Source organism: Petaurus breviceps, unplaced genomic scaffold (genome assembly GCF_028583685.1).
Source record: "Petaurus breviceps papuanus isolate PSGF00001 unplaced genomic scaffold, PetGlider_PUasm1.0 37, whole genome shotgun sequence".
Taxonomy (NCBI): domain Eukaryota; kingdom Metazoa; phylum Chordata; class Mammalia; order Diprotodontia; family Petauridae; genus Petaurus; species Petaurus breviceps.
This window is the reverse complement of record NW_027186296.1, coordinates 108,796,012-108,804,821: the sequence shown is the minus strand read 5'-3', so window position 1 is coordinate 108,804,821 and position 8,810 is coordinate 108,796,012. Positions and strand designations below refer to the sequence as shown.

At 41.5% G+C, this 8,810-nt stretch overlaps 1 protein-coding gene across 4 annotated transcripts in view; it reads right to left on the bottom strand.

Moving 5' to 3' along the window:
* Positions 1 to 3,055: 3,055 nt before the first annotated feature.
* Positions 3,056 to 8,810, bottom strand: part of PLCE1 (phospholipase C epsilon 1) — a 372,466-nt gene continuing 366,711 nt past the window's right edge. For all 4 annotated transcript variants that reach the window (XM_069099269.1, XM_069099271.1, XM_069099270.1 and 1 more), the window contains exon 33: positions 3,056 to 6,976. The gene's annotated coding sequence lies outside the window, so the exon portion shown is untranslated. The remainder of the gene's footprint in view (positions 6,977 to 8,810) is intronic.

The window sequence follows — 8,810 nt, the reverse complement described above, 5'->3', positions numbered from 1 at the left end:
GTGCAGGAGGAGGCACAGAATCCTTTATTGCTGGAAAAATTTTGAACTCTTAAAATTTATTTGGAGGGCAGTCTGGGAATGCCAAATAAAAGTTACTTAAGTAATCATACTCTTTAATTTACTAATCCAATTCCATTATTGGGAATATAACTTGAAAACATTACAAATTTTTTGTAGTGTTACTTGTAAGTGCAAACAGACACATCTGGAAGCAAAATTCATGTTCTATAATAGGGAAATAGCTAAATAAATTGTGGCACATTAATAAAGTGCACTTAAGACACACAAAAAGTATGAGAAATAAAAAGAAATCTGGGTTTTCCGATTCAAACTAGAAAAAGTAGATGCAGAAGAATGAAGCGTACCCTAAACAAGACAGTCTCTAAGAGTGAATTGAATGATTTGAGACTGAATGGGCAAAGACTTCTGCAGGGATTGGAGGGTATGGTTGAAAAATTAAAATACTTTGTATTGAAATTAAATCTAAACAGTAAAGCAAGGAAGTTGATTAAATTCAGATATTTAGTGTGTTTTAGTCAACATTTAATGGTTTAATGTCTCACAATCTGGGTTCAGATGGACCTTGGCAGAGAGACAAATGAAGAGGGGTTGATGTGTATTAGATAAAGGAAGTGTGAGGAGTGGAAGACTGTGAGTTCCATGTGAGTTAGCCGTAGGCCATGACTGGCAGAAGAAACCTGATGCCATCATGGCAGGATATGAGATCAGTGGTGATTAGTGCCGCTCTGCTCTGTACTGGTCAGACCACATAAGATGTTATGTTCACTTCCCTTGTGGTTGTTGAGTTGTGCAGTCATGTCTGTGTGACCCTGTGGACCACAGTACACCAGTATGGTACCTGGGATTTTCTTGACAAAGATACTGAAGTGGTTTGCCATTTTCTTCTTCACTGGACTAAGGCAGAGGTTAAGTGATTTGGCCAGGGTCACGCAGTTAGTAAGCTAGTGTCTTGAGGCCGGATTTATTCAGTTCAAATTCTACATTTTAGGAAGAGGGACAGAACCACCATATAATGCTGTAAGAGGATCAGGTGAAAGAAGTAGGGCTTTTTAACATGGAGATATTTTGCAGGCATGTGATATTTGCCTCCAAATATCTGAAGGTCTGTCGACAACAGGGTAGACCATATGAGTGTAGGGATTCAGATGTTAGCTTGATAAGGAGCTGTCCAAAAGGGATGGAGTAAGGGGTGGACTACTCAGAAATTATTAGTTTGCTCTCACTGGAAACCTTAAAGTGGTTTCTGGATGACCACTTGTTGGGGTAATTATAATAATTCCTTTTTAGGTATATGTTGTATTATTTGGGATCCCTTCCCAAATGAGATTACGGAGATACGATTAATTTCTTTATTCATTTTGGATAAATCAAAAGAACTTATTTAGAAGAAATTTCAGTAAGACTTTGGGGTCACCTGAGCAACAAGATGGAGGACTGAACATTTTCTCTGGATCCTTATAACCTCTCAGACCTCTCCCAGACAGAAATTATGCAGCAAAGATAAAGCAACTTTAGCTGTTAACGTGGTCTAGTACACCCAGAATCCAAAGGAAGTTAAAAAGAAACCCCCAAATCCAGGAGCCTGACAGCCTATGACCCTGAGCTCACTCAGCAATTCTTTCCCACCCCCCATGCCATACCAGTAGGCTCCATGACACAACACAGGCTTATATCAAAGCCTGCTCCCATACTTGGTCCCTCCCTCACTCTTTCTAGAGACAGAGCCCCAGCTCCAGGAGTTGAAGTTTCCTTGGGCTTCAATAGCCAGCTTGGCCATAGCCTTTCAGGAGCAAAAGCCTCTTGGGGGTGGAAACATGGGTGCACAGGCAAAGCACTGAACTGCTGGTGCTGGGCCCGAGAGCTAAGGAGCAGAGGAAGTGGGTGGGGACATGCAGCTCTCCACCAAGCCTGAGAGGACAGTGCTAGGCCGGGCTAGTTCAGACCACCTGGAAGTCAGCTGGAATAGAGACCTATGCTGATGCACTGTGAACTGCTCTGTGGGAGGAGGCTGAGAAGCTTCCAGCCCCCAAGGAAACTACAGGCAGGCGAGGGAGTCAGAAATGAGTGAGAAAGACCGAAAGTAACAGATTTAAGGAAGAAGAAATCTCAAAAACCTTGAATCCATAAAGAGATCAGTAATATAGGTAAGTATCAACAGCATGAAGTGCAGGGAGACAAGCACTAGAGCTGGTGTCAAAGGGTCAGCCTTTATTTTCCCCCAATTGAAAACTAGTTGTCTGTTACCCTCAGTTAAGAAAACATGCAGACTTGTTCCCTCCCCTGTGAAATCAGGATAAAGATATCCCTTTAGGGCCGAGTGGATCCCTGTAGTGATTGGTGAGATTGCCTTTGCTGTCACCATATTAGCTCTCCATAGCCTCAGTATCCAGCTCTCTGCTTTTTGCACAGTGATGTGGACTGGTGTATCACTGACCCAGCCTCTAGCAAATGATCTGTGTTGTGGAACAGGAGGAGCTTTGTAGTTGTTAGAGAGGTGAAGCTGTGTTGTCAGCAGTTTTCGTTTTCTTTTAATCCTGGGGATGGTTCATTCCAAGTGCTTTGATGATTTGATTACAGCAAATTTCCTCAGATACAGCAGATTCTTTGACTTTGTGACATGAAAGTTAAAAAAGCAAACAGTTCTGCAAAAGATCCCTAGTTGCTCCAGAGCCATAGGAAGGACCCCAGTCCACTTCCATCTTCTTTGAAGTTTCAGCTCTCATACTTCTTGGAATAATAAACGTGAGAAATAAGAAGTCAGAAGCTCCCGTATTCACTTCCCCCTGTTTGGAGAATCCATTTCTGGGTTTGTTTCAGTATTTTTATGATTTATTAATATGTTTTTATTTAATAAAGTTTTTCAATGAGAGTATTCTAACTATTGGAAATTAATTGAAAAAGAATATATTAAAAATGTTTCATTAATGTAAAGCTTTGCATAACAGCTCATTTACAAAAGTCAAGCTAAGCCCATAAGCATTTCCTTAGGGGAACAGAACATTTGGCTGCATCAAATAGAGAGGAGAGGCCAACAGACATCACAAACAAACCATTTATTTTTCAAACATATACATATACAATTGTACTTCAAATTGGCAGAAAGCAGTTAAGGTGAAGAATTAGTTTTAAAATTTAATGAAAATCCAACATATGAAAATTTCCCAATTCTATGAAGCCTAGTGGGTGCTCTTGGTGTGTGACATGTTTTGAGATGTACACTGGGAACACAGTGTTGTCTAACTGGTGTCACTGAATACTCTGAGTTGTCATGATAAGGAATACAGCAAAATTAATAGGTGATAAGTATTAACATTTATGTGTAGAGAAGCTGTGTTCTGAGACCACCTTAATTGTTCAGTAAGAGTTGAGCACCTGTTATGAGCACAGACCAGTGCCTGGTACAAGAAGAAAGAGACAATTGTACAATCTGGCCCCTTAAGCTTTAAATACTGTTGGGATGAAAATAACTTAATGTGAACCAGATAATGATGTTAAAGCATTTCTCTTAAGTGCAAGTGAGAATATGAACAAGACCTAGTGATATATTTATCTTCTAGTTAACTGTGTAAGCCCTCTGAGGCCAGAGACTGTCCTCAGGTATCTAAGCCCAGTACATTTAACATATATAGGGGGTACTTGTTTGTGAATTTGAATTAACTTCAGATGAGTGAGAAATTATTATAGTCTTAAGTAATTGGGAGAGGTTTCATATAGGAGGTGAGCCTTGAAGGATGGTTATAGGATTTGGATGGGGTGAGAGGGTGGAAGATTGTGGGCCAAAGTGGAAGACCGATAATATAGATCCTACTGTTTTCCAAAATGGAAATTAAAAGCTGACCCAGCATTGCATTTGAACTGCCTAAGAATTATTTTGAAATAAAGGTATGCCAGAACTATTAGTAATTCTAAAAAGAGAAGGGTTGAAGTGGAATTCTATATCCCATTTTCAATTCTGATGAGTAATTTGAGGGGAACTGGAAAGTTCCTTCATTCTATGGTGCTTATCAGTAGTGTTAATGTTCTTGGACCAGTGATTTACTTGATGAATGCATTAAACTTTGGATTTTTGTAAGAAAAGATACCCTCTAGCCTTTTTTTTTTGGGGGGGGGGGCACACGGTGTTTGTTTATCAAGGACCATTTCATTGTTGTTGAACATAAAACACTGAAAGGGGAAGGGAGTGCTAGCCAGCCATAGGCATTGAGGCAGATAAAGGAAAAGTTCCTGTCGAATTACTGTCAGTGATTTCTGTTTGATTAAATTAGCACAAAAAGTTTTAAGAATTTTGTTAAATATTTAGGTTTTTTAAAAGTATGATTAAATCATTTGGGGAAAACTTTCTTTTAAGCATGAATCATGGAAAATCAGAGTCGTCAGATAGTGTCCCCAGTGCTACAGATGTGCTTGCTACTTGTGGCCTGGGATTTCATGAGAAGCCTCCAGAGAGACTCTGATTCCATAAAAGGCTCTCGTGCTTACTGACCATTTGTCATTTGACAAGCAGAACTACCCTCAAGAGAGGACTCTTATACTAGTGTTTTTCTTTAGACTTTTGTACACAATCCTTGGAGCTAATGCCTTACTCAGATTTGGCTTTCATTGTTTTGCACATAGTTATGTTTTTGCTGATCTTCCTAAGAGTCTTTGATGCACTTGGCTTTATGTTCACTTTCTTCTCATTTGCTCACACCACACATAGGCCTATGACCCAAATTCCTATGAAGATGAAAAACAGACCCACTTTCAAGTTCTGGCATCATTCACAGGAAGAAAAAAGCATCCTGATTTACAGTGTGACATTTTGTGTAATTTACAACAAGCATTAGAGGTGTTATTTTTCAGCTAGTACACAGAATAGGTGTCTAGAGAAAGTTGACTCTTAAGTACAACATCATTAAATGGAAAAGAGATAGCAGCTGACTTTACTTTTCAGATACTTAGTACAATTTTGCTTTTACGTTTAGTCAATTTAAGAATCTAGATAATTAGATCTTCACATTTCCTATGTCCCCCCCCACTCCCTTAAAATAAACAAAGACCCCAAACTTCACTCCACAAAACCAAACTATAGGGGTAACTGGGTATAGTAAACACCACATGTCAGACAGACAGTAAGCCCCCTACAAACATTGATAAGCAATGACTGAAGTTGAACCACGTTACTATTTAGTGAAGTCTAATAAGAGTTCTCTGATGGGGGATATATTTTAAGGAATAGGTAGCATCCCTTTTTATGTTATGAATTTAGCATCTGATGTGACTAGCATATGTGAATGTGTGTGTGTGTGTATACAAACACATCTTGTACCACTGAACTGCTATAGTCTGTTCTGTCCCTAGATGGAGCCAAAATTAAGCATAGGTAATAACTATTATTAAATAACTACAGGGTCACCATGTATTTTGGGTGAATAAATAATTTTACTTCTAAAACAGAAACTTGGAAAAACTACATTTTTGTTTGTTTTTTTCACTGGGGCTGAAGAGGGAAGGAGCTGGTCCTGGTGGGACTGCAGACTCACTCACTCCTTGCCTTGGGTCATGGTTTCCGCTGCCTAAAAATGAAGATAACAGACCTGTCACTTCTGACAGGATTGGAAGAAGGGCGTTGTGTAAACAGGAGGCACTGGTGTCTGCTCCCCGTGGAGGGAGCTGTTCTGGCTGCTTCAGCCCTCCCAGTTCATAAAGCGTGCGTGTGTGTGTGCGTGCGTGCGTGTGTGTGTGTGTGTGCGTGTGTGTGTGTGATGCACAAGGGGGAATTCAGCTGTGACTGAGACACTTTGATAACTTACTCTTTGAATGAGTGTGTAGAGGAGGCAGGCACCGACAGTAAGGATTACACAGGAGAGTTCTGAGACTCTACCGAGGACTAACAAATGCAGAACACTGATGAGAAAGTGGGGCTTCTCAAGGGTCATTTTAATGATATGTGGTGTTGCCCTTTTTCCCTGTGGGGACACTTCCTTTAATTTAGAATGGAGTAAATAGGAGAAGCATAATTATCCAAAGGTCAAGCTATGCCTTGATTTTCTCTTCCTGGATTCAGAAAAAAAAAAATCTATTGCTGATGTTCTGTAACAAAAGTTTCAAAATTTATATTTTAACTTTAAATTCTGTCATGGATAAATGTTTGCTATGTTGCCAGAAGTGGTATCAAAATATTTTTTGCATTATGTTTTGGCCAATTTCAGATGTTCAGAATAGGGTTTTTCTTATCAGGAAATTTTCTAATAATCCCTAAATAATACTCTTCTAATATAAAGGAGATATAAAAGCCCATGGATAATAAATACATCACTACAGTGTCAGTACATAACCTTGGGTCAATAAAATAAATAATTTTACTTTAAACACAGAGTTGAAAAACTAGTTTTGCTAAAAATTAAGTTCCTTTTGTCAAGAGATCAGTAGATATGTTAAATTAATTAGTGTTATACACCATCTAAGATTTTGTGAGAGTAAACTAGAGAGAGGGAATGGAGCATGATATGTTCAGTGAAATGTACTCACGTGCATTTGTCGCTCCCTCTGATCAAGACCAAAAGTACAAGGCTGCTGGGAAGCCAGACTCACTGCAGCAGCCTCGAACTGCTGCATCTGGCCTCTCACAAAGGCTACTCTTTATAACAGGCTCTTATTCTAAAAGCTGTATTCACATTTGCAACGCCTAGCTATGCCAGAAAGTCAAACAATGTACAATGACGGACACCGGTGTTCTCTAAATCCACTCTTCTGCATCTGTGTAAGGAGAATGGTCTCCTCTCTGATGATTATAGCCTGTGGCATAGGTGCACACGTCCTGCTGACCTGCACATGCAATTCTCAGAAGACCAGGGGAGACCATGCAGCAAGAGCCTAATGCTGTCTCTAGAAGAAAGTCTCCATTCAGAAACTCTGTACTTCCAGCTGTCTGCTTCTTGAGTTTGTTTTTTTCCATGTAGGAAGGGCACTGCACCTGCAATTCAATGTGATGAAAGATGAAGGCCCAGAAACACTGGGAAATGTTAAAATGCCTTTGATTTTTTAAGTACAGTGCTTCAAAGTAATGCTCACACATGTTTTCATCTGACCGCCGTGAGGCAGGCAGCACACGGAGAAGAGATGCTGAAATCATAGTTCAAAGAGGTCATTGTGGACCGAAGGATCAGGGGCTTCAAAAGATGACTATAGCACTTCCAAGACTACCCTTTGTGATCCGCCTCCTGCCCCTTAATTGTGGGTGGTGGATCTCAGCACTGTTTTGGGCCTTCTACCTCCACTCTTTGTTGGTGACCTCAGTCCCCAGTGGGTTCACTTCTCTCCATGAAGCTTGCATGTCTAACACGTGCCTGCCTTTTATTCCCCTAAACTCACCCCTCCTATACTTACCTCTTTTTGCTTGAGGGCACCACCCTCCTTCCAGTCACCCAACTTTGAAACCTCCAAAGCATCTTCAACTCTTCACTCCCCTTTATCTGCCATTTAAAGCTTGTTGATTTTGCCTCCAGAACATCTCCTGAATTCATGTTTTTCTCTACTCTCACACAACCACCATCCTAGGTCAGGCCCTCATCACTTCAGAGCCATCAAACTGTCTTCCCCCTACCCATTTATCTACCCCCACATGACTGCCAAAGTAATTTTATTAAAACACCGGGGACTGTGTCACTCCCATTCAATAAACATCTGTGGTTCCTTAAGATCTAAATGCAAACTCTTCTGTCTGGCATGTCAAGCCCTTCCCAAACTGGTTCCAACCTGCCTTTCGAGGCACATCTCAGAGTCCAGGTGAATTGGCTGTTTTGTTCCTTACACATGGCATCTCTCATCTCTAGGCCTTTGCCCAGGCCGTGTTCCCCTCTGTCCTTCTAAGCTCTAAGTTTTCTTCCTCTTCTTGCCTTCTGGAACCTTTGCCCCATATTTATTTGGCATATACTTTATATCTACTTAAATGGCAATTAGGTGGCACAGTGGACAGTATAGTTAATAGGCCTGGAGGTGAAAAGTTCAAATCCAGCCTAACACTAGCTGTGTGACCCTGGGCCCGTCAGTACAGTGGGACAGTGACAGCGGCCCCTCCCAAGGGTGTGGTGAGGCTCAGCTGAGATAATCATAATGTGGGGAGCGCCATGCCTGGTGTGCAGTAGGTGCCTACTATGTGCTTGTTCTCATCTCTGTGACAGAATGTCGTGAGGGCCAATCTGCTTTGCCTTAAGTCTTTCATACAGAGCCTGTCATGTACCAGATGTTAATCGAGTCTAGGGAGTGGGTATGTTGGGCAAAGGGAAAGGTCCTGGGACAGCTGGGGATGCAGCTATAGGGGAATGGTGGGGGGGAGGGGTAAGGGTCAGGGTCCTGTGCAGTGGGCAGTGCACGTGCCACAGGAAGGTGGCTCTTGTCCTCCCTCCACAAGAAGGAGGTCGGGGGGCAGTTCTCTGTGCACGTGGTGGTAAGGAGACACTGAGAGGCAGGCTTTCTAACTGACTGGACATGGGAGGCCAGAAGCGTCATCATGAGACCCTCAATTCTGTCAGAAGGTCACAGGGACACAGTGCTGAGTCATTTTTGGTGTTTTGGCCTTGTTCAATCTCTTTGCAACTGTGTGTTATTTCTTTTATATGGGTTGTGGCCAAATGTCAGCAACAGTCTCCCTTGCCTTCCATGTGTCCCAGCAGCATCTCTTCAACATCCCCTCAACTAGCAATATGAGAGCTAGTATGGACAGAGCTGGCCTAGAGTCAATAAATTCTGTGTTTTAAGTTCCCCCATGGGCAGCTGCCTGCTGTGTAAGCAGCTGTCAACCTCCCTGA